This window comes from Anomalospiza imberbis, chromosome 10 (assembly GCF_031753505.1).
Source record: "Anomalospiza imberbis isolate Cuckoo-Finch-1a 21T00152 chromosome 10, ASM3175350v1, whole genome shotgun sequence".
Taxonomy (NCBI): domain Eukaryota; kingdom Metazoa; phylum Chordata; class Aves; order Passeriformes; family Viduidae; genus Anomalospiza; species Anomalospiza imberbis.
The window spans coordinates 11784521-11810228 of record NC_089690.1 but is presented as its reverse complement, the minus strand read 5'-3'; the positions used below and the strand labels follow the sequence as shown (position 1 = coordinate 11810228).

The window sequence follows — 25708 nt, the reverse complement described above, 5'->3', positions numbered from 1 at the left end:
TCCTTCATCCCAAAAAGCTTATGATTTGGAGAGGGCAAAGGGAGTTTTAAGCCTCCAAAGCTCCTGTGTCAGGTAGCAGTTAATGTGTTCCTTTCCTCCTGTCCAGGAGGAAGGACAGGATTGTTCCTTTGCCATTATGAGGCTTTATACATTTGCATATACCCTCACCACCACTTTTTTAAAATTCTAAAATTATTTTCTCATAAAACTGCCCTTGATCTCCAGCCTTGAGACACTGATGCATATTTATAACCTGTCCTCTGTACTTTTTTCTCCCTTGATTTAACCAAATCCCAGTCCTTGCCTGAGTTGGGGATACAAAGCACAAGCTGCAGCCTGAGTGGGGTTGAGGACTGGAAGGACTCTCTTGCTCTGCTTTTACTCTGTTCTACTTTGAGCTCGAGATGTATAAAGGGGCACTGTTTTGCTGCCTGCTAATGAAGACATTCAGTGGGATGTAACCTGTTCTTATTCAAATCCCTCCAATTCCAGGACACCTGGCTGTCACTGCACAGCTATCTGAGGTCCTCTGTGAGCAAACAATACATGGCAAAGTCCCCCAACAGAGGGGGGCTGCCTCCACATTCTTTCCAGAGCTATACTCCTGAGAGACTGCCGAGTGGAGGCCAGCTCTCAGCCAGTGCTGACTGTCCCAGCTCCATCACCTGGTTCAGTTGCCCTTACAAAGGACTCATGCTCACTGTCTGGCAAGAAACAAGAACCTGGGGATTGTCAGACAGCTCCCAGTCTCTGGATCATACTGGGGAAACTGGAATCATGCACCCCCAGGCAGTGAGCGGAGCCTGCACAGTGTCTGGGGCTCAGGCTGTGGCAGTGAGGGTGCTGACAGCCTCACAGCTTCCTCTGAAAGGGTCCCTCTTCTCCCTGAGAAACAGAGCACAAGGCAGGACAGCATCTCAATGCCAAGCCTTGGGTTATAATTCAGCAATTGCTGCACCATAATCCCTGGGGCTATGAAAACTGTGCATTGGGTTGGTGGGAGGTAGTTAGGAAGAGCTGTGAAAGCATGTTTTACACTCTGCCCTTGGATGCAAAATCCATATTCTGAGGGTAGTGAGCATTTTTATTCAGATGATTTCCCAAGCTCTGGTGTTGAATGCTGTGGAAGAAAGTGATTGCTGTTGTTTTTTCAGGCAGAGACAAAGTGCAGGGTGGTCTAGTGAGCTGCTCTCGGAAAGCTGCTCTTAGAGATGTGTTTATTGGGTTTTTTTGCTTGTTCTCTGCTTGTATAGAGACAGAGCATTCTGCTTTCTTTCACCTCCTGTTGGTGCATGACAAAATCCGATTCCCTGCACAGGTCTCAGCGAAAGACGTGGTTATGGTTTGGCAGGTGGATTTCTACCTGCTGGTCTTTGTAAATTCTTCTAGTATCTGCTAGATATGAAGCATATTCACACAGAGAAACACTGCCTGCCTTCAAGAGTGTCTGGGTTTTGGGTTTTTTTTGGTGGTGCTTTTTGCTGCTGTTCATTTTGGGTTTTTTAACTGCAAAACAGGGGTATGCTCTGGCTTGGACAGGAATATGCCTTTTCTATCTGATCTGTCCATGTCAGGGCCTTGGCTTCCTCTCTTGTGGAGATGAAAGAAAAATGTCCCTCATGAGCTGTGCTGCAGAGCTGTCAGCCAGGACTTGCTGCACGGGTGTCCTCTCTTCGCGTTGCTCTGTGATGGTGCTCCAGTGGAGCTTCTCTTCCTGGCAAGGCTTCTCAAGAGGTGCTGAAAGGGCAGGGCAGCCTCTGAAGGCATGGAGGGCTTTGCATCGTGGCCTTCAACCATTGGCACAACACACCTTTTGATGGTGCTGTGCTAGTTCGGGCCTGGTGCTGAATGGGACACTCCAGCTGGTGCCAGGGATCAGCTGTTGAGGGCTGGCTGAGCACACTTAGGGCCATCCCACTGAGTTCACCAGCTGTGCCAGTTCAGTGGCGGCTGCACGCTTCATCAGGAGCCACTGCCTTCTGGAAGCCACAGAAGTGATCATCTCCACTGGGAAGACGATTTTTGAGCTTCTCCTGTGGAGCAGGTGTGAACTATGTAGAAGTGGGGTCATCTTTATTTAAGTGCCCTCAGCATCAATCAGTTACCAGTATTTCATCTCCCTTCCCTGGAGCCTTTGGAGGCATCCGACATCCATCAAATAAAGCAGTCTCCAGATGGCCCCAGCATATGGCCCATGTCTCGGAATAGATGAAATCTAAGTGCTTGCCTCCTTGGGAGGCTGCAGCCCCTTGCTGAGTCTCAGCATCCAAGGGAGATGCCTGCTGCTTTAATCAATGTGTGTTCCATTTTTTTTCTGCTTTGTCATAGTCATAATAATAAGGAAGACTCGCTTCAGCATCCCTGGCTGCAAGAACCTTTCTGTGCTTGAAATAATAAATGCGTGCCAGTCTCTTTCTTTCCTCTTGTCTTTTCCCTCTTCACTTGGACCCTACTGATCTTCTGAATCCTCACAGCACTAATTACCCTCTTCTTCCCTCCTGCTACTCTTCCTGCCTTCCTTCTTCTAATCTCTTATTTGTATAAATCACCAAGGGTGAAGGCAGAGTAAATATCAATAAAGCAATTCAAGCCACTCATGATGTTTCTAAGGGCTGCCCAAGGGGAATGGCAATTAGTGACAGCTGTGATTGGTCTGTCCCACTTCACACCAAAGTTTGTCTCAGTCTGTCATCTCTTCATTCCTTTGTCCTCACTCTGTTAAGCACTGTGAAATGGCAAACCAATTCCTGAGCCTCCTGGGACAGGCCTCCAGATTTGTACTCCTTTATATATTCTGTCCGATTTGATGCTGGCGTCCTACTGTGTCTAGGAGTACTACCAGCATAAGTACTGGGAGTTGGGCAGCACCCAAGGAAAAGTAGTTTAGAGCCTATCATGACCATTTTCCTTGTCCCTGTTGAAATCTGTTTGGAGGGAGAGCCTCCAGAGGAAGACACATTTCTTTAACTCCTGCTCGCTATCAAAGCAACAAGTCTTTAAAAAATAATTCTAAAAAATAAATTAAATTATTGGAGTTGGATGGAAAAAAGTCCCTGCACAAGAACTTCAGATGGAAATCTTCCACTAATTCAGTAAATATATCAGGAAAAATAAGGTGTTTCTTTAAAAGTGGCACATGTGACTAAATACGTCACATATTACTGCATTTAGGGTATGTAAGTAGTTATGATTTGTACATATTTGCTTTGTGTGCAGAATTATTTGGTCAAGACTTACCTAAATCAAAACTGCAGTTAAAATTCCCATTGAAAAAGGGCAAATCTTTGCCAATACAAGCCCTGAAGAGTTGTTTTTGCTGCAGTAGATCTCTGTCAATTCTGCAAGGTTCATAAACTTAATGAAGTTTACCTTGTGAGTGATGTAACTCTGTGTTGCAGATGTCAGAGGCTGAACAACTTGCCTGGGACTTGTGCCCTGGTCCCTAATGGCCTCGACCTGCTGAGCCCTGCACAGGTTTGTTATTGCAGAGCTGAATTCACACACCCTCCAGATGCTGATATTGCCACTCAAATGGTGCAATCTGCTGAGATGAGATGTGGCCTTGTGTACTTGTCTGTGTAATCTGTGGCTCAATTAATTCAGCCTGTGGCATCCATTCAGAAGCCCATTGCTTTTTATCTGGCTTGGTGGTAGTTCTCTGCCCTGTGCTAGAAATCAAGGCAGATGCTCCCTAGACTGCACCTGAGATTTTAAAGTGGAGAGCAGAATGAGATTCTGCAATGTGAGGAGGAGTTACTGATAACTTGGTTTCTCTTTAATTTTCCATGAAACTTCATGCTTTTTGGAGCCCCAGAGTCAAGGAAAACCAGCTCACTTATTCCAGTCCAGGCCAGTCATGGCTGCATAGAGACATGGGTTGAAAGTCCTGAGGCTTCATGTCCCACCACTGTGACACCAGGCTGTCAGAGGTGGTGTGCAGCCTTTGTCTGGGCTATCTTTTGGGGTGAGACCTTGCTTTATTATACCTGTTTGCTGAAGCTCGTCCTCTCTGCTGCAGCTGCCAGCAGGGACTCCTGCTAGCACCCACTGCTTTGGTTGATTAAGTCAGATCTATCCAGTTTATGTTGCCTAAGTCACCAAAGAGCCACCACATAGCAGCAGCTTCCCAGCATGACCCTACCGCTGTCCCCATCTCACCTTCTCCCTTCCCAGAGGTGCCAGTACATGCATGAGTGCTGTAGAGTGAGCAGTTCCCTTGTGTGCAGATGTATTCATGTCTCTTGTAAATTATTTACAAGTCTTGATAATTATGTGCAGGAGGTATTGTGTCGGTGTTGGGATTACATTAATGAATTCAGTCTTGAAGTTAGAAAAGAGTTCATGATGAGAAAAAGGGCAGGACAGCCTCCTCCTTGGCTGTGTGGGACACAGCTGAAACAGGCCAGGAAAGCATCTGGAGTGTCTCTACATCCCCAGTCCCATGTTTTTCCTCTGCCTAGATCCCTGCTCACTTCCCTCTGCTGCTCCCAAAACCCCCATCCCTTCCATTTCCCCCCTTCCCTTGCAGCTCAGACACCTGTCTCTACCCCACATCTCACTGCCTGCAGCAGAGTTGCTTAAATAGATCCTTTGCCATGTGCTGGTGTCCTCAGTGGGCAATGGGAACTGCAGAAAGCACCGTCAGCCTGGAGCCTTCCCTGCACCTCATCACAGCAGTTGCAGCTCTTTGTCACCAAAGGCAGATGCCTTTTATAATTGCTGCTGATAACGGTTGTAAGACACATCCTCTACAAGATGTGAGGGGGTACTTAGCAGAAGGAGAGAAAACTCTTTCAAACCATATGGCTGTATCAGCACTTGTTTGACGCCAAGGTTGGCTCTTGGTTAAATTGGGATCCCACTTTGCATGCCTACGTCTGCTGAAGGAAAAAAAGTTTGAGTTAGGGCCATGAAATTATTAACTTTTTTCATGTTTATTTCCATGCTTTCTTTCTACATGTAAAGCATACAGCTTAAAAAAAAAAAAACAAACAACTATAGGTGTAATATTTTGGACTGTGGTACTGTACTAAGAGGAGTTGGTTCTGTCTCCACTGAGAAGCAGGAAGAAAGTCTCTGTGGTTGATTGCTTTGAACATATATTTCTGAAGATGCCCTCCCCATTGTCTCACACACCAAATGATTTATACTGTGTTTTGAAGACCACTACTGATGTAAGAGGGAGTACACCACATCTCTGGAAGGCACTCAGGAAGGTTTCAAGGGTGGTAAACTCCTTATTTCTGTGGTTATTCTCTGTGCATTTATTGGTATGTTGATGGGTACGAATAAAAGCTTGTGGTTTTTCATTGAGACCTTGTTTGGTCTGTTCAGGAAGATGATGCATTATGAAAGAGCAACCTTTGCTCTTTTAAGTTCACCCTTGAATAAGAAAACACAAGAAAATTGTTGCTTGTACAAACAGATATTGAAAAAAACCCTGTTCTGGAAAACCTCCTGAAGTAAAACTGGGACCTAGGGAAAAGAAGTGGTGGGAGGTGTGAATGGAATTTTGACACAGTTTGTTCATGTAGATGTGGGTCTGTGACTGTGAATACAGGAAGTGTTTTCTGTGGGTGCTCTGGGTCAGTTTTATGCCCATCATGTGGTGTGCCAGACTGGCATAGTGGCTTGGGTGGTCAGAGGTTAAACTGTAACTCACATTTCAAGTGATGCAGAGCCTTGTGCCTGTGTTTGAGACTGTGTTAAACTGTATGGATGTAGCCAGTGTGTTTTGTCCCCAGATTTTTGATTTAAGTCTTTTTCTATCCCACTTTCTCTTTAAAATGCTCATTCACAAAGCTTCATATCACAGTTTTTACCAGTTTGAAAGTTATAATTAAATCAGCCAGAAAAAGAAGAGACGGAACACTCAGCATATCTGAGATGGGATCAATTTAAGACAAAAAGATTTAAATGCATTAGAAGAGCTTTGGGTGTCATCTGTCTCAGCCTGTGCCTTCCCCACTGCCTGACATGAATGCACTTGGAGCTGCTGTTGAAAGCACACTCACAGCGTGATGTTATTGTGGAACCTGGAGTCAGTGCACACAAAACTCGACAGAATTGTGAACTGGATTGGTTTTTTCTTCCTTCTGATGTTTTATATCTTCATTAAAAACTAGAATCATACCTAATATCCCCAAATGGCAAATGTGTGAATCAGAAGCTTATAGATAGGACATTTTGAGCATGCTGCATTTCTTATGCAGTATTTAATCTGAAATACCATAAGAAAATCCTGTATTATCTCCTCTCAGAATTTGCAAGCAGGGCTTTGAACAGAAATAGAGTTTTAGTAGAGGCAAGTATCAGTTCTCCAGGTAATCTGATCAATCTTTTCCCGTTACACCACATGCTCTGCAAATGCTTTTCTCTCACACAGTTTTTCACAGTGGGAAATGTGAACGTTTTTCTCTACCCAGCCAAACCACTGTAATTCTTCCAAGCTGGTGGGGGGGAACCCAGGCCCAATTGCATATTTTTGTAGAGAATGTCATAATGAAATAAGGACTGTGAGATCCTTAGCACTTCACTGTTCAGCCTGACACAAGGCTTTTAGCAAGAGCACAAGTGAAGAGCCTGCTGGCAAAATGGCTTCAGTTGCATGTTGACTGAAGGTAAAAGCAGCCCTGTCCAGAAAGACTTTATGGTCAAGTTCAGTTGCCAAGCACTGATGTTTAGTGCCATTTCAATCTCCCCAAGAAATGTAGGATGTTCGTGTGGGCAGATGGGGCACCAGTGCAAGCAGGGCTAGTACAGCCTGCACACCAACATGAGTGAAAACTGAGTCTAGGACTGGATATTAAGTTGGTGGTAAAAATCTTACTTGGAGAATCTTTATTAGTACAGTGATGCAAACGTGCAAGGACAAAAATAGTTGTAAAGGCTCTCTTCTTGCTGTGTGTTTTGGGACTTTTTTGGCTGGGTAACTTCCATGATGATGAGATCTTAGAAGTTTTACAGCAGAGGATCCCAAAGAGCTCACAGTGCCAGTCTCTGGCCGTGTGACTTGTCCACGCTGCTGGTCCACATGGGCAGAGCTGTGCTCCATTACAGGCCTTAGCTCGTTGTGCCACTGTTTGCAGGACAAGAGGAAGGGGTGAATGGGACAAGTATGATGTTGTGTAAGAGTGCTGTGTGTTGTATTGCTGCTGGTTTTTATCTCTACTAAGGCTTGTTCTAAACCCTCTTTGTCTAAAACCCTACTGTCTGAGTCACCCAGACACGCTCCATGAGAACACGATCTAACCACCGTTAGCAGACTTTTGCTTTTATTATCCTTTGGTCCAGATTTCATATAGCTCTCACTAATTCAGATCTGAATATGAATGCTTTTGTCTTCCCACCGCACTTCTGTGCAACTTCTGTCATGCAAACTTGAGTTTAACCCCTCTCTTTCTGTTGATTTGATCATCTTTCCACGCTCACTATTGCTTATTCACTTTCACCCTGCAAGAACTAAAAGGACTAGGAAAAATAGGCTTCTAAGGGTGGATGTTTCTTGAGTGAGAAACCACGGATAGCTTTTGTCTTTGTAATTTTTGTGTTTGTTAGGATGTTGTCAAAATCTCTCGTCTCATGTCTCTGTGCCCCCAGAAAGCCAGTCCGAGCTTGTTCTGTAAAACTGCCAGTCAGTTGTGCAACAACACATGCTCGATCTTCTACAGAAAGGGAGTGTTTTGCCAAGAAAGGGCATCTGCTGGGCAAGGAGGACTTATTAATGTACAAGCACCTTCTGGCCTCTGTCCCTGCCTTCAGGGCTTGATGCAATGTCCTGGAGAAGTCAGGAGCAGCAAGGCTGGAAAAGGGCTCTGGACCTCCTCGCTGGCTTTCTTGTTCCCTGAGCAAAACGTTTGTCAGGCTGCTTTCCTTCTCCGTGGTAAACGTATGTTTGTGCAGACATGTCAGTATGGGGAAGGTCGTTACCTTAATTGCGTTCAGTCATTACATAAAAGACTGTCAATGAGGAGCTGTAACTACTTAGGAGTTTTAATTACGCCCTGCCGTGACGTTATTGTCCTGGCCTTGCACACTTCTGTGGGTGTATTTCTGAAGGAGGTGGCTTTTGTTGCTCCAAGCAGATGACTCCTCTCAAGAAGTTGTTCTCTCCATCAAGGTGACATTCTGGAATGACAGTGTGACACGTAACTGAGGAGGAGGAGAAGTGCTTAACAAGGAACTGCAACTTCAATGTAATGTTTCCCCATATTGCCAGTCTTTTGCAAAGGGGAATGTGATTCTCCAGGGTTTCCTGTGGCACCACTCCTAATAATCATCCTTTTAGTTATGAAGGGAAGTTGTATCCTCTTAACAGCTGTACTTTCAAACAGACTGAGGAAGGGCCTGTTTTAGCTCCCTGTCTTGTTTCAGACTGCAGGTCAAGGAGAACTTGGTTGAATGGTTTGTAATAACAGATTAATTTATATTGAATGACCAGACATATTGGACAGAAGGGGAATCTCAAACTGAGATACCCATGCTCTGACTACCCTGTCAAGGATGCTTAATGCTTCCAAAATATATTGTCCCTTTGAGGTCTCCTGACCCCAGCTACAAGAGAATGAAAACACCTTTATATATTGGGTTCTTTCTTTAAGAAGGTCTGTAAATAGATCTTGCCCAGACTGTGCTCTTGTGCTGAGCGTCTGCTGCTTCACATTTGTAATTCATGAAGAGGCTGTAATGGAGGAGTGAGCTGCTGGGCTGGATTTAAATGATGCCACAGATTTTTCATAGCACTACAAGAGGGTGATGCTTCTGGCATGTTTAGCTTTGGTGTCTGTTTTGAGGAGGTGTCTGCTATTGGTGGGGCAGGACTGATAATCAAGTGCTCTACAGAGTCAGAAGCTTTTCCCCAGAACTGGAAGTCTGCAAGGACCTTTCCTCTATCTCACATTGCTTCCTGACAATGTGGTAAAGGGCTGGTCCTCAGGTCTGGCATAGCACCTGGGTAGAGCAAGTGGGATAGTCCAATTAGGAGTACAATTTGTGGAAAAGTTATTTAGTGACTTTCACCTGTTTGTTAGAGGGACTGAAAGCAGCTGCACTGAACAGATACAACTTAATCGGTGCTAAGTGTCAGCTGCACTACAGTGTTTACCTACTGGGTAAGACATACCTGCAATAAATAAATAGGATTCATCAGGGAAGGTTAGTTTGTTGTATCTTTTAGCAACGGGCAGATATGAAAGACTTTGTCATTTAGGGGCTGGAGGATTTCTTTGCGCTTAGGTCTACGTGAACGGAAATTTTCAACTCTGCAAGTGCAGCTGGATGAATAAATTGTAGTGAATAATATATCTCAAGGCTTTCACTGCATTTGGGATTGACAGAAAACACATCACAATATTCAGGAGCTATTTTTGCTTCCTGCAGACTGTGCATGAAAAAGTTAGCTATTTAAAAGGCAGACTCTTGTCCCCCCACCCCCTCCCCTGTGCTACTGTCTGGTCTCCTTTCCCCATATAAGCTTCTCAGAGCAGGGCAACAGGACTCCCTGCATCCTGGCTTGAGACTTAACACACAGGAACCTTAAAATAATAATAATAAAATAATAATAATAATACTCTTACACTCAATAGAGGGCATGAGGGGGATCAGGATGAGGTTGATTTATTGGCTTCTTGAGGTGCTTGTGGAGCTGAGGGCTTTCTATGTGACTGGGGTGAGAGTCTGCAAAGTGCAGAATGGAGACTTTTGGAGAGGCAAGGAAAGCATTACAAAAATATTATGTCTCTTCCTCTCCTTTACTTTTAACAGCTTTGAAACAATCAAAACCTCTGGACTGGCCATCAGCAATTCAGTGTTATCTGAACATTGTACTAGCAAGGATGTTGGGGTAATCCAGACTCCTCATGTGGGGAGCTACTGGTGTAACCAGTTTGCTGAAACTGCTGGAAACAGCTATTTGTCCTCCTGACCCTCTTCCCCTCCTCTTGCCTCCCCAAGGGTGGTACCCTACTGCTGAACCATAAGCTGTGCCCATAGGATATGGCTTGCTGCCCACTACTGCAGGGGAGAGTTGGCTGGGGAGGGATGCAGATACTATGAAGAAAATAAGGGAGAAACAAGCTTCTTTCAGGGAGAAGGGTAGGAATAATTGAAATATAAATCTTCCTTTTCATCTGCGAAGAAAGCAAGGCAGCAATTGAAAATGGAATGGATAGGCATGAATAAAATAGTTATTTTCCTGAATAACTGAAATAGCAACCAGAAAGTGAGGAGGGAGAAGCAGGTACAGATCAGGCTGCTTTGCCTGGGCTTCTGTCAGCTGCTCTCTAAAATGCTCTGCTACCCTCTGGTGGCTTCCTGAGGATCTGTGCAATCTAGTTTCCATTCCTTGTACAGTCCCCTGCCAACTTTTTTGAGCTGCGTTGAGGAACACAGATCTGCTGATGGAGGTTTATATTTTCTCTGATTCCAAAGTAGCAGTACAATAATAATGAAACAGCAGTTTTGTGGTTTTGGGTTTTTTTGTTGGATTTCTAGTTTGGGTTGTGTTGGGTTTTTTTTTTTTTTCCTGTTGTTTGTATGCACTCTCTCTTGGTCTACAGTTATAATCACAAAGGTAGCTTGGTTGGGATGTTCAAATGAAAGAATAATAGCTTTGTAGTGTGGTTGTTTGTGCAGTGGGGCTGTTCAGAGTTTGGGAGTGACACGGGTTTTGTAGTCCTGCAGAATGCAAACCCTTGTCCTCTGTTGTCTGCAGAGGACACGAGTACCAGTGGAATCAGTAACAGCCAACATCCCATGATCTCCAGGAGTTCAGAACAGGTCCTGCTCAGCCTGGTGCAGGGGCAATGTTCAAACCTCTAGCATCCTTCACAGTGCCTTCATCAGTCAGTAGCTTCTTGTTTTTTCTCTTTTCGGTTTTCCCTGTTCTTTAATTGATTTTTCCATTGTGGCTTCATAGCAGAGAAGCTGTAGGTAGGGATTTAAAGGGCAGTGGTTTGACAGATTTTACAAGAAACTCCTCCCAGGTATTAATTCCTGGGTTATGAGGTCAGAGAGGCTCTTGTGATCTTTCAGTCTGACCTCCTGTGGCGTGCAAGTCACAGGACTGCCCTCAATTGACTCCTGCTTGAAGTGCAGTGCTGAATAAAGAAAACATCCCCTCTTGCTTTAAAACTTTCCAGTGATGGAAGGTGCACCTTGTGAAAATGTTCCAATGCTTTATCACCTTCAACATTAAATACTTCTGAACTTTGCTTTGTTTAGTTCCAGCTTCCAGCTTTGGGTTTTTTTTTTTTGTTGGTTTTTTTTTTTTTTTTTTTTTTTGTTGTTGTTGTTGTTGCTTTGTGCATTTGGGAAGCCATGTGTTACCAGAACTCTGTCCTGTGTAGAACTCATAGTTTTGATAGCGTTGCCAACCAGGTGGAGCTCAGAGAGGTACCTTGGTTGTAAGAAGTGAAAAGTTGTTAATGTTATTGACTGGGTAGGTGTGGGGTGGGATGTGAAATCACTAACTCATCAGCCAGAATGAAAAAAAGCAATACAAGGGCATGATGGGGAGTGTGTGTGCTTTTCCCTAGTGTTTGTCTGCACTGGGTATTTCTAGTGTTTGCATACTGAAAACAAACACTTAAGGATGATTTATGCAAGTTTTCAAATGAGATCTTATTGCAAAAGTCTTGCAGAGGTTGAGTTTTACAAGAAATTTCTTGAATTACAAAAACATTTGTTGTTTTGAGTGTGTTTTTTTGGAAATCAGCTGTGCTGAGGTCCTTTGGGACGTAGGCTGCTACATTCAGCACAACTGCTGTTAGCTTCTTACGCTGTTCCAATTTATGATACGTTTTATAAGCAGCTCCATCTATCTCACAACTTGGCAGAGGTTTGGAGTGGAGAGCAGCCAGTGCCTTTTGTACTGGATTAGCCTGAGAGAGAGTATGACCACAAGCCTGGCGGGCAGTAAGCCCAGCTATAAGGCCATCTTAAAGGAAAACAGCTTTTTGTGGTTCAGGCAGAGGAAAGGGATGCAGTAGATTTGGGTTACTTCAACCACAGAATGTGCTGTGACAGCAGATGACCAAACTTCTTCTGTGGCTTGACCTCCATCAAGCAAAACTTGCTGTTTTTAAAGCCAGTGGAAACCCCACAGGAGATGGTGGGAAGTCAGTCAGTGTGGAGGTGTGGGACAGGCTTTCAGGTTCAGAGTCTTGCTTCTTCTTGGCAGGGCACTGAGCCCAGCACATGGCACCAACAGTCCTCAGTGCAAAGCCTCTTGTAATACAGCTCCTTCCATGGCCTTGTGGGCTGCTTGTGTGAGGCTCTGGGAGCTGCTTATTCCTGTCCTGCTGCAATATCCCTGCCTGTGAAGTGGGGACAGAAATGCCAAGCTCAGCATCTCTGCCAAGGCAGACTGTAAGGATTTGTTAACGTACACAGCTGTTGTGGGAACAGCTCTACTGCTGATGTTCAGCATACCCAATCTATCTCCTGGCACTGATGCTTTCTAAACCAAAGAAGTGTTTTGAGCTGATGCCAGTAGTCATGGGTATGTCTTAGACGATCTTTTGCAGCCAGATGCAAACTTGTCTGGACTGTGTTTTGGGCTGGCTGGACTCAGTCTGCTTCAAGACTGCAGGCTGTGTAATTACACAGCTCAGGTGTCTGAGCTGATAAATCCAGCCTCCCCACAGATCTTAGTAGCCAAGTGTGATGCTTTGCTGACATGGTTACAGGGCTTTGGGACTGGAAGCAGTTTACATCCCTCCCTCTTAGGGAAGCTTGTCACTTGACAATAAAAAGAGTGTGAGCACTTCTGAAAAGAAAGCATGTGCCCCAGCCTTTGAAGGCCCTGTACCCTCTTCCCAGGAAGACTAAGGGGATGGTATAGAGTATGAAACTGAGAAGGCTTCAACTGAAGTGTTTTACACTAAAAAATCACTTTTATTTTCAATGTCCATCTTGATCATGTCAGACCACAGCTAGTTCTGGAGGAAGACAAGATGCAGACTGACAGGCTCTAAATCAGGCAGTAAGGGAGGTCACAAGGTATGTATGTGAGCACCTCTGCAGAGGGGGCCCCAGACTGCTGCATTCCCCCTGATACAGCCTGTGTAGTGACAGGAGATGATTTTCCTGCAGGAAATCATGAGTATTTCAGGAAGTCAGTATTTCTGGCAGTTCAGCAAGAAAGCACTTTGCAAGCTGAGGATGAGGGCATATCTGTGATCACTGGGACTTCCTGAAAGCTGTTTTTCCCCAGCTGCCTGTATAAGAGGGCATCAGTAATGGAGGTGTGAAAAAGCAGAGAAAGAAGCAATGAATCACCCACCACTCCAAAAGGACAGGGAAAGAGACAAAGGGAGAAGAGCCCTCCAAGTCCTTAAAAAACAGTCTTTCCCATCAGTTTTAGAAACAAAACTGGCAATGGTTAGGAAAGAACAATCCCATCTACAAAATTCACCAGTGGGGTTTGGCTTAGTATTGAGGGGGAAAATGCACTTTGGAAGCTACATTCCTCCCTGTTTTCCAGGGCACGGCACCCTCTGGCTGCAAGTGCATCAGACAACTTTCCCAAAAAGCACTTTGGGGATGTAGCCTACATCTCTGGAAGGAATTGAATGGGGAGTATGTCTCTGCTAATGAAAGCTGCAGCCAGAAATAAGAGTTCTGGAGGTTGAAAACTAGGTTAAAAGCAGCCAGCAACGGAAAGCAGCTGAAGATGGAGTGGGTTAAAGAGCTCTTGAGCATTAGACGGTGGATGGTTTAGCTTCACTCCCAACTCCTGGGTAATGCAGTCCTGGCAGATTGACAGGGCTTCTGGGGTGAGTTGTCACAAGATGCTTCAGCTTGTTGTTTTTTTTTTTTCCCTTAGATTTTTATTTTTAGTTTAATTCTCCCACTTAAAGCACACTACAGTGACCCCTACTGCTGCCAGCAGTCAAGGACCCATCTCAGTACAACCATGAAACTAAGGGAAAGTATTGCCTGTAGTTTTAAAACCACATAGTATCATTTATGACTCTTAAGTATGCAGAAAGTCTGCTGCTAAACTCTACACCACCAAAGAGGAAAGCTTCTGTAAACCCTTAGATGATGCTTAAATTGTGGATACAGTGTTTGTGTAAAGAATAAGAATCAGCAAAGCCTTTAGAATAAACCTATTCTCCCTTTTCCAAAAAAGACTGGGGAGGCATGCTGACCAGTTGGGCCTCCCACGTGGCAAAACTGCTATACTGCAGCACATGCAGAAACAGCATCTTTGTGTTCCTGCTTGGTCCCAGCCACCAGGAATCTCCTATTTTTCAAGATCAGTTGTGGGGTAGGAAAATCCTGACAGCAACAAGAATATGAAAGGGTGTTCAAGGCTACTGCTCTTAGGAAAGTGGATGGCAGCTGCTCTGTCTTCTGTAATGCCTTGTGATGTGTTAAGAGAAGAGCCTCATACTGGTCTGCACAGCATTTCATGTCTGTGTTAACTACCCTGACCCTGGGCTGAACCATCACCTTCGTATTTGAGCTTTCTTTTCAGCAGGATTTTTCTGGTGTGTAAAATCTTAGCAGGGACATTAGATCTTAACAGGACTTACAAATGAGATAGTGAGGAAATATGAAACTTGTAACAGAGAGTAAAAGGAAGTTTGAAAAGTTGGAATATTATATATAAATAGCAGGGTCTCAGTGAAGTGCAGTGCAAACACAGCTGCTGTGTGGCGTGATGGCCAAGTGCCCATTTCCATCAATCCTAGTTGGTGTAAACACCCATAAGAAAAATGATAATTGGCCTCAGTAGGCATCTTCCATGAAGCCTTCCTTGGTGAGACTGCCACTGTGGAAGAAAAATTATGGAGTACCAGAGACATGGCCCAACAGTTTCTACAAGGTGAGTACCTAACTGGTAAAGCAAGTTGTGGAAGAGCAGAACAATACTTTAAAATGAGATTATCCAAGCACTTCTGCCGGCATCCCTGGCAGACCAGCACAGGCTTTCCCCTATGAGTTGCTCCCCAGGAATTGCTTTGTTCCAGTTTTAGCTGCTCAGACTATGCCATAGGCTGGAGCAGATGTCAGCTGGGGTTTTTTTGTTGATTTATTTTGTGTAAATGTAGCCCATTTCCAGATGCTTGCCCCAGTGGTGTACAAGTAAAGCTGTTGTCTGTTCTAGCTCATCAAAAGCACTGCAAGTTTTACCTGGAGACTGGGGCTGCCAGGTGTTTAGTGATGCCTCGGGCCTGGGGAAAGGCAGCTGAGTTACTGCAGCTGTGTGGAGACCCAGGAGTCCCACTTAGGCACTCTTTCAGAAGTTATCTTTGACCATCTGTCCTCTGAGAACATCATCCTGAGAAGGATCCTTCTGCTTCTGCCTGCTTGCCTTCGTGTAGCTGGCTGTTGACAGTAACCACCTTGGACATTTGTGGCCTTACTTGACAGCTCTGGCTGTACCCAGGGTGGTGACTGAGGGAGCAGGCTGAGGAGCAAGGCTTTTCTGTGCCCTGCCTCGCTCTCACTTGCTATCACTGCCGTTCTGGAAGTGTAGTGTATAAAAATGGGGAGTATTCTCGGTATCAGACTCTCCTCCTTCCTGCAACACTGCACACTATGCCATACAGCTCTGCAGAGCTGAGCCAGAGTGCTTTTGTGCACTGCTGAGTGGTGCTGGATTCCTTATGGCTTCATTATGGCTTGACACTCAGCACTGGGGAATGAAAAATAGATGATGTGGCCGTGACACTTGCTGTAACTCAGCAGGGAAAAATAAAAGACACTGCCTTGGGAACCTGCCTTCCCATTCCTCCCATCTTCCAAGGTCGTGTGCTGCCTCACAGAGTGCCTGGCGCTGACCTCAGGAGCTCTGAGGCTCTGCTGTCATGAAAAGCAAATAGCTAAACTTGTGTTTTACAACAAGCTGCTCCTGTGAGGCTTAAGCAAGGACAAGATGAGGCTGTGACACAGGGAGGCAGCAGGAGGTCCCACAGAGTTGGGTCTGTTTTTCCTCAGAAAGCAGCCATTGCTTCCCTTTCCCTTGTGCAGAACCTCCAATCCTGACCCAAGGACCTTCTGAAGAGAGGCAGTGATTGCTCTATAGCAGGAAAATGTTGAGCTGTCATTCCCTGGTTCTGAGTCATCCTGCTAAATCTGTGCACAGCAGCTGGCTGAGAAGGGGAGTGGGAGATGGAAAATCCCTTTTGGGATCAGGATAACAGTCAAGGAACCAAAGTGGTGGAGAAAAAATAAGTCAAGCCTCTGAGTGTAGGGATTTGTATGTGGGGCTGGTGTTCAAGATATCTAGATAGAGCAAGTGGAATCCTCACTGCTGGGATGTAACATCTAAAGGAGGGTTTATGTGAACCTGAAGGCTGCATAGTTGAGGTTGCCTCTGTGTTGGGGCTTTAAGCAAATGCCAGCTGAAAGGAAATAATTTTGTCAGTGGTCTGAGGATGTGGATGCATGACACATGAGAACTGGCTCAGAACAGCTGTGTTTTAATTGGACATTTTTCCCCATTGTAGCTTCTGTTTCACTGCTGAGTTGCAGGATGCAGCTTTTTGGAAATGGGAAGTGATGGCTGTGGTTCCACTCACTTGTGAGCCCCCTGTACCTGGGTAGGATTGTTTGTGCAGGGACAGAAATGGTGTGTGGGGCTAAGGCAGCACTGGGGACTTGGGGTGACTCAAGCCTGCAGTTGGGGTTTTTTATTCTGCAGAGGCTTTCTCATTTGAGGGAAATTGCCCAAATCTATTGCTGCCATTGGGTGACATTTGTTTAGATAATGTCTGTGACTGTCCCAATGTAAACAGGCAGAGGGCTAATGCAGGTCTGGCTGGAGGTCAAGCATGTCCTGTAGCAGAGCCAGTGCACTGGCTCTGCCAACAGCCTGGCACACAGCACACTGTGGTGACTTTTCTCAAGTAGCTGGAAAAGGCATCCTGGCCACATGCCATTCACAAGCTAAGGTGAGAATTAGAAAAGGTGTGTTTTAGTGACTCAGAAATAGCTTAGCACACGCTGACAGAGCAGCAGCTCAGCTTTATAATTTCAGCTTTGCATCCCTAAAGTGCCTGTTAGAAAAAAAAAAAAAATCAGTGCCTGAAATGTTTGGGCTAAATTCAGACCTCCTGGAGCAGTAGCAGTTATAGCAGATCAGAATCCAGCCCCATCTCTCTAACATTATTGGAAAATCCTCTGCACCCATCCCTGCCTCCTCTAACCCTCCCTCAGTCCATTCTGTGGTTGCAGTTACAGCTTTAGCTTGTGCTGAGCCAGGTCCATCACATGTGCCATGTGTGTGGTGTGGTCCAGGTTTTAAACTCTGCCTGTGGGAGCAGACAGTCATTGCAGTGCTTGACCTTCAAGGCCTCTGGTAATGCCTGATAAAGAAATGCCTGGCTGATTTATCTGCTCACATATAGAAGCATTTTCCTCCTGTATTTTCCTCTTCTTTTGAAATTCCACCCATTGGTCGTCCATCTTTTGTGATTTCCTCTTTCTTGCTGCTCTCCATAGCAATAATCACATAATAGCGCTCATCTTTGACTTGAACACCTCTTATTCCTCCCCGATTTGCCAGATTATGTAAGTTTTGGAATGGGATTTGCTAGAATCTTTGTTCTATCTTAAGTGAAATGTCTTCAGCTGCTGAGAAAAGTAGGATCTTTATGTTCTTATAGGGGAGCAGAGTTCTCCAGGGGTTGATAATCACTCTGTGGGCTGGCACTGCTGTGTTTTCAGCAAGAGCAGGATAAGGCCATTACTGAGTATGTCACATGTCAGCAATGATTCCTGCCACTGGTGTGCTTATTGCAAACTGGTGTTGCTAACTTTTAGAAGATTTGGGGCCTTTCTTAAATCCCTGAGCCATTATGTAAGAATGGTAACTTGGCATATTTAGATTTCCTGGTTCTAATGGCTGCAGAGGAAAGCTAACAATAGAAACCTTTAAAGATGCTGGACCATGAGTCAAATGCAAAAAGGAACCCCAAATGTGTTACTCAGGTTTGGGTTTTCTCTTAGAGCAGAGGGTGGAGAAAGTGATTCTTTCTGCCTTGCAGCTGGCAGGGTCGGAGCCTGGTCATATCAACTGCCTTCACCGTTTGTCCTAAAACGAGGAGCAGCAAAAAGCTTCTCTATGCCATGCAGCCAGTGTGTGGTGTGTGGATATCCATGTGCAGGGGGCTGCAGAGCAGTGAGGGCTTGTGGCCTAATGGGGAATGAGTCAGGTTCATCTCTGTTCACACCACTGTCAGCCAAACACTCCTGCTATTCCTCAGCTGTCTGTGACTGAGAATCTTACAAAAATGTTTTATTTTCATGAGGTCAAAGCCTTTCATTGCAATTTTATTTTCATGATGCTGCTAAAAAATACTTCAGCAAACTTGAGATAATTTAGAAAAATGTCATTTTATGGGAAAAAAATGTTTTTTTTTTTTACAACTGCCCCAAAGTAATAGTGTGCTCTAAGACAGTTTTTTTTTTTTATTATTTGTTTGTTTGTTTTTTGTTTTTTTTTTTTTGCTAGCTCTCTTGCTTTCTTGTGAGGACTAGGTAACAAGTCTCAGAAAAGGAAATTTTCCAGACAAAAAGTCTTAAGTTCACCTAGAAAAAAATGTACCCAGTAGGAAGTCCTGCCCTAACAGCCCAGGATTTCAAGGGTGGCTCTTATAAAGGTCTTGTAAATCCCATCCTCAAATCTCTTGAAACATTAATTTTCCTTTACCTACATAGACCCTTTATAACTGCACTGTAATATTATTATTTAATACCTAGCTTTTGTAATTTTCTTCCTTTCAGAGCCAGCAGGGACAAATCTGTGTGTAGGTCTGATAAAGAACCTTAGCTGTGCTAAACTGCAGACACTGGGAATTGCATGTTCCAGAATAGTGGTCTTTCCAGAGAAATCTGTTTTAGATGTGTCTCTGTGCACTCTTCAGCCATGGTGGCCACTTAATGAGTGAGGGTCTGAACCGTGGTGTCCTTATAGTGGCTTTTCTGTCATTGGAGCAGCTGTGAATTGGAGCAGAAAGTGTTTCTTGTACCATCATTCCCAAGGCAGGCAGGTAAGTACTTGCTTGTCTTGATGAGGCTGTGCCACATGTGTTGTATTAGCATGCCAGAATAAATACACTTCAGGTCTAGACAACAGTAAAAGGCTCTGTAAGTGTCACTGGAAGGAGGCAGATGGGGAGGCTCGTGCTTCCACAGATGCTGCTCCCAACCTCAGATGCCCTCTGGAACATTAGGAGCGAGTTTGCTGGAGGGGAAGGGGAGATGGCTTCTTGCATGGTTGGTCTATTGTACTTTTACCCTCAGAAAATCCCCTTTAATGAGCCTGACAACTTTTCCCTGTGAGGTGGATGGATTGGTCACAGTCCTAGATGAGGAAAGCAGCCTGCCAGGTGTTCATGTTTCACGCAGGGAACTGGGGGGGAAGCCAAGAGCACATCCTGAATTTGGAAGCTGCACCTATTCCAGCTCTGGCTTTGCCTTGGTGGCTGCCTGCTGAAAGCAGAGGAGCCGAGGGGCTGTTGGTGGGCAGAGCCCAGGAGCTCTGCTGGCCAGCAGACTGGCTTGCTGCCCACCTCCAAACCCTGGCTCAACTGTGATCTGCTGCCCTCAAAACTTGGGTCATGCCTCAGGCAAAGCCATCATTACCTACTGTGGATTAATAGCCTCAATTACTGGAGCCCTGTGGGTCAGATCTTCCCCGTGCTGGCTGCATTACAGCCCTTTAATCTGCTTTCCTCTCTCATAACCTCTGAGCATGGAGGGATCAGCAGGCGGGGGAGATCTTCTGCCTTCCAGCATGTTTTCCCTTGGAAGGGCTGCAGATGTGGAGCAGCAGCCACAGCTGGTGGGAGACTTGAACAAAGAGGTGCACCTAGAAGGTGCTTCTGCAGCTCTCGTGTTCAAAGGACAAATGTGGCAGCATCTGGAGGTTTGCCATGAACTACATCTGCAAAAAATCACAGCAGCCATCCTGTGAGGGACTGGCAGTCAAGTTTGGCCATCTTGGTAAGGGGCTGCATGCCTCCTGGGGGAGGAATATCCTCCCAAATTCCTTAATGTTCCTTGAGCAACTGGGGAAAGGTGAGGCACAAGTCTGGATTTCTAAGATGCCTCCTCACTGGGTGTTTCCCTTACAGAAAAAAGGGCAGGTCTCCTCAATGGGGAAATTTCCAGTGAAGAGGGACTGAGCTGTGCAGTCCTGGACATGCTCTTAAATGATCTTGAAGAGTGAGAGGATGAAGAAGAGACAAAATCTTTGGAGTAAGAGAAACAGAAATAGACATAAAAGAGCTGCAGAAGGAGCATCTGATATTGATCATCTGCTGAACCAACAAGAGTATGAACTGGGGAGGAGTGCAGGGTAATGCACCCATTGATGAAACCCAAATATATAGGGGGTGTGTATATAAATATTATATATATATATATTTTATAGATGTATTATGGTAAGGGTAAGGGGTGCTACTGGGGTCCATTTCCTCACTGGAAAAAGACCACAGAGAAAGTGAATCTCTCCAGAAGTGCTAGCTCAGCAGATGGAAGCAGAAATTATTGGAAAAGGTACAGAAAGCAAATAGGACCTATCATCCTGCTGTGCTAGAAATCCCTGGAGCACGCGCACCTTGAGTACTGTGTGCAGCTCCAGTTATCCTGTCTCAGAAAAGATGTGATAGAACTAGAAAGGCACAGGAAACAGTGACAAGGTCAGTGGAGCGTGAAGAGTAGCTGCTGCCCAGGGAATGATGGAATAGATTAGGCACTTTCAGGTGCCTTCAGAAATGAAACAACTGAGGAAGGAAATACGACAGAGCTGTATAAAACCATGACTGTTATGGAGAACATAAAATTACTATTTCACAATATAATCTTATAATGCTCACCTTATAAGTTAAGGTGAGCATTAAATTGAGCTATTGAGGAGTTTTAAACTAATAAAAGCTTTTCCCTGCCACACAATTAACCTGTAGAACTCCTTGCCAAAAGATGGTTAGGAGGCCAACTGGTTTCCAAAAATGGGTATAAAAAGTAGCTGGGGAGAAATCCATCAAGAGTTTTTAAACACATTGTGTTTACACATCCTGTAAATGAGGGCATCTGCTGGGCAGTGGAAGTGGGTGGGAGGAACAGTGTCTGGCTGCCTCTTTTTCCAGAGTATCTGTTCTGTGCTGCTTACACTACTGCCAAAATGTTTGGAGATGCCCTAGAAGTTTAGGTTCTGAGGAAGTGTCACTGTACTGAAAAATATTCAGAATAACCACTTCTCCCTAATTCAGACTGGAGACATTTCATGCACAAAGCCTTCTTTACATGTAATATTAGATTTCTTCTTCATGTCAGGAAATTCAGCTCCTGAGTGCTCATTACTGTAAGCTTTTTATGTGTCTGAGGATAAACCTATTAAATGATCAAGGCTATGGGACATATTTTCTTTTGCTCCGGAAACTGCTTTGGTGAGCTCAGAAGGGACTGAGATTTTACCAAGTCAGTGTCTCCAGGAGGACCTGGAGTTGGTGGTTTCTGTTTACTCTTGTTCAGAAAAGCAACTAAGAAATTAATCTTTCTTGCCTTTCTTGAGCACAAACTCAAGCTCTGTCTTTTTTTTTTTTTTTTTTTTGGTCTCATCTTCTATTTGCTCTCAGAAGGTGTGTGGTATACTTTATTCATGGTAGAGTTTTAGAAGAATCTTTGCCTTAGTGCTGTTTTATACTATCAGGAAGAGGCTAATCTTCTCATTAAATCACCAGAATGAAGACTGACAGATGATTCCTTACTTTTGCACAAATTTATTGTGTGACCTTCAGCAAACCTCTCAACTTTGTGCTGCAGTTCCCACTGTCTCTGGTGTGATTGTGCTGTGCTTTGGCGGAGCTGGCTGCAGGAGGAGCTGTACGTGGCTGGTATGTCCCTTGCCAGCTTCATCAAGAAGGGGAAAAGCGTTAGCAGAAATACCCAGAGAGCACAATGGTGACAGTGGTTTGCACTAAAAAGGGCTTGGCCCGTTTTGGTAGATTTTGCTCTTGAAAGGAGAGGTGTTGTGGAGTGGTTCTCTGCCACCACTGAAGAATATGCAGTCACTGGTCACATATCGACCCTTGGAGTGAGCTTGGAGAAATGAGCACCATTTGCAAGGAGTTTTGTAAATTTACAAGAGGGGAGGGACAAGGTGCAAGCTCTGCGTCAGCACCAGCTTGGACAAAGCTCTTAAGGTTAATGGGCCCTTTCTCATCATATCCGCCTGTGTTTGGCCAGAAAATACAACAAGGGCAGTGACTTGCAGCAAAACCCAAACCAACCAACCAGAAATAACACACCTGCACAAGCTGGTTGTCTGTGTACCCATCACGATGTTCAAAGAACTACCAGTCAGCAGGGGTGAAAACAGAACAGCACAGACCCAGCACTCTGAAAGATTATTACTGCCTTTGTATGAACACAAGGAAATTAACTTTCCTGGCTAGTCTCTTCGTGGAGCTTTTGTAGATTTTCTTTCTTTATTAGCTTTTGTAACTGGTGAACTCATACACATTATGCTATTTTAATACCTAGCAAAGAGCCTTGTCTGCTAAATCACCTTATTTTTCTCTGATCAGAGTGCAGTGCATTCCTCTTTTTAGCAGAAGGTATTAATTTAAATTCCATAATCCTAAACATATTCTTGTTTCTGTTCAGTGCTTCAGAAGGCCAATGGCATTTTAATTTAATAAGGGAGAAACACACATGACACTGTGTTCCCTGTAAATGTCTTCTGACCTCAATGAGGCTTTCACAGCTTTCTTTGTTTTCCAGCAAATGCAGTCCCTGCTTTTATTCAGGTATACTGTCATTTCTAATACCTGTGTTCTACCAGTGGCTAAAAATTTAAATATCTCTAGCATTTTCATGGTAACTTTTGACATGTTATTTGTGTTATTTTTTAGTAGTGTGAGCTCATCAATAGAGCCATAGTGAGATTTATGCACTGTGTCCCATTGAAGTATTGTTTGGGTACATGCTGTCTCTCTGCACTGAAATAAATTTTATTTTGGTTTACCTTGTTTTCAGATTTAAATGAGTTAACACATCTAACAACATCTCGATTTATGTCACCTCCATTTATCTTTTCAAATTCTTTAAGCTTTGTTTACTGGGCTAAGATTTACCTAATTGGGTACATGATATTACTGAGTATTTTGTGGCATGTAAACACTTGAGTCATATGCATCACAGATCTTCCTTTACCATTTTTACTCTTCCATTTTACTGTCTAAACTTAAACCTACTCAGTTTGAGAGAGCACTTGCTTGTTGCAGTCCTTATGACCCTTCTTTGGAAATGTCAGGTAATATTCATTCTTTTCACTGGTTTGAGTCTGCCCTCTTTTCTTCTAATGTGACTGAGGAACTGACCCCTTAGAGTATGCCCCACAAAGGCTGGACTGTCAGACTTGCTGCAAGGTGATGGAAACTCCCCAAAGAAATGGGAATTATTTTATTAGTGGTTTTTATGGATTATTTTGAGTAGATTTTCCAGGAATAACTGTGTTTAGTTTAATGAACAGAGGTCTCAAAATTCAGCTACCTGTTGCATTTTCACATTTATTCTAACAAACATCTGTATCACGTCCAAGACACTTGCCCTTGCATGTTCATGGGATAAATCTGCCCGTTCCCATGGTAGCCTGATATGTATAACATCTAAGTGCAACTCTTCCCTCTTACCTAGTGCTGCACTTCAGTCCTGAGCCCCTCATTTACAGCCCCATGTTGGCTGCTAAGCAAGGAGGGCACCTTGACTTTGGATCTCACTGTACTGTCCTTCATCAGCCAGATCCAGAATTGTTCTCATCTCAAACATGCTGCTGAAGCATTTGCAGAAAGAGGACTATTATTTTTTTATGCTATTACTGAAGTACTGGAGAACCACCAGTTCTGTTTTAGGGCTTCACTGTGCACACTACTTCTGGCCTTGTTCCAGCAGGGCTGTAGGCTTGCTCTCTGGTGATCAGGTGTAGCAGAGGACTGAAGGACAACTCTGGGAGAAGGGGAGAGGTAACCACTGTAGTCTCCATTTGGTATGTGCCCTGACATGGCACCGTAGCCTTTCATGATGGCTGTGGAGCAGGGATTGCTGAGGAGTGCGATGGAGCAATGATCCTGGGTAACTGGGGACATGGAGAAAGGCACTTTCATTAAGCTTTTTGCTATGACTTGGTGCATCTGCTAGGTCCTGTCTAAAATAGCTTATAAGTTAAGACAGAGTGATGATTTTTCAGCCTAAGTCACAGCAGACAACAAAAACTGAGTTTAGCATGAAACCCAGGGATGTTAGTAATATCTTCCATCCTTCTAACAGTCCTGAACTGTACACTACTGGCTTTGCTTCTAGCTAAGTGCTGTTTTTCAGCATATGAAGTAGAGTTGACTGGAAAGTAAGAGCTACCATTTCATGATATGTTTAGCATTTTAACTGCTTTTTTTTCTCCTTTTCTATTCAACAGTAAAACTGAAACTGTGGAGTATTTATTGAGAGTATGAAAGACTCTAGATGCTCTCAAAAATATTAGTTTTGCCACACATGCTTGATAGATTCTCACACCTAAACAGCATTTATTTTGTTATGCCTGGTTTATGTGCCTCAGTATTCTGATCTAGATGTTAACATCTAAGTGTCTATGCCCACTCTTGCATTCCACTGAACTGCTGGCCAGAAGCTTGTTACATCCTAGAGTGGTCTCTGGAGAAATATCCATCTCATGAGCTGGTCGGAGACACCTGGACACTTCTTCCACGTATTAAGGGAAACAAAAGCAGAGAAGGCTTTGAAAGGTGGTGTGTGAGTAGGTAACCCTGCCTGAGCACAAGGTAATTCCGTTAAAAACTCACCCTTGTGCTGGCTTCCTATTTGTCCCGGAGGGAGCTGCTTTTTAGTCCACTATTAGAGTTTGCTCAGGTGAAAGAGTTCTTTTGAATAGCTTTTGTATACGATAGCACTGTTTTGTTGAAGGAGTTTTTCTGTGCTCCTGTGCTTTCTAGCCTTGTGTTGTGGGTTTTGTGTAATATCATGAACTGGAGACAGTTCCGGTTAGTTTCCCTAACTATTCTTGCATGTGAAGTGTGTGCCCTACCTTTCTCTGTGCAGCGCCAACACTGAGACTTGAGTCCTCAGAGCTGTAACAGTGACAGTTTAAAAATGGGTGAAAAAAAAAAAAGTACCTTGAGTTTCAATGGAGCGCCCATTGCAGGAAGCTGGTGCCTGGGGTAGGTGGAAAGAAGGAGGCTCCCTCGTTTACAGCGTGCTCATAAAGGAGCACCCCGGGCTGGGCATCCGCACCCACCGGTGATTTAGGACCAGAGGTGTCTCTTCTTCCCGGCCACGTTGCCGGTCCCGCGGTTCCAGCCCCCGGGAGCCCCGGCAGGGCCGCGCTCGGTGCCCCCGCACGCGGTGCCTTCGTCGCTGGGGCACCCGCGGGCGCCAACCCTGCCAGGCCCCGCACGGCGGCCCCGGCGCTGGTGGGGCGGGCGGCGGGGCTGTCTCCTCCCTCCATCCCTTCCTCCCTCCCCGCCGGGACTCGCAGAACTCGAGCGCGGCGGGACCGGGCCCCCGGTGGCGGGGGGAAGGCGGCAGAGCCCCGGCGGCGGGGGGGTCCCGGCGGCGCTGCCCGGGCCGGCGGGGGCTGTGCCGGCAGGGGGCAGGGCTGGGAGCCGGCCGCGCGTGTTTCTAGGGCTTGACGTCCTTCCAGCCAGCCCGCCCCGCTTCCCGGCACGGCCGGCCCTCC

The 25708-nt window shown here is 45.0% G+C and overlaps 1 protein-coding gene and 1 long non-coding RNA gene across 3 annotated transcripts in view; one reads left to right on the top strand and one right to left on the bottom strand.

Annotated features, from left to right (window-relative positions):
- Nucleotides 1–25708, top strand: part of FGF12 (fibroblast growth factor 12) — a 229847-nt gene that overhangs the window by 67819 nt on the left and 136320 nt on the right. The gene's annotated exons all lie outside the window — the stretch shown is intronic.
- LOC137479945 (uncharacterized) lies at nucleotides 8202–25649 on the bottom strand. Its single transcript, XR_011002607.1, has 2 exons — nucleotides 25146–25649; nucleotides 8202–8949 (listed from the first exon to the last, which is right to left on the bottom strand). It is a non-coding gene; the product is annotated as an uncharacterized lncRNA (long non-coding RNA).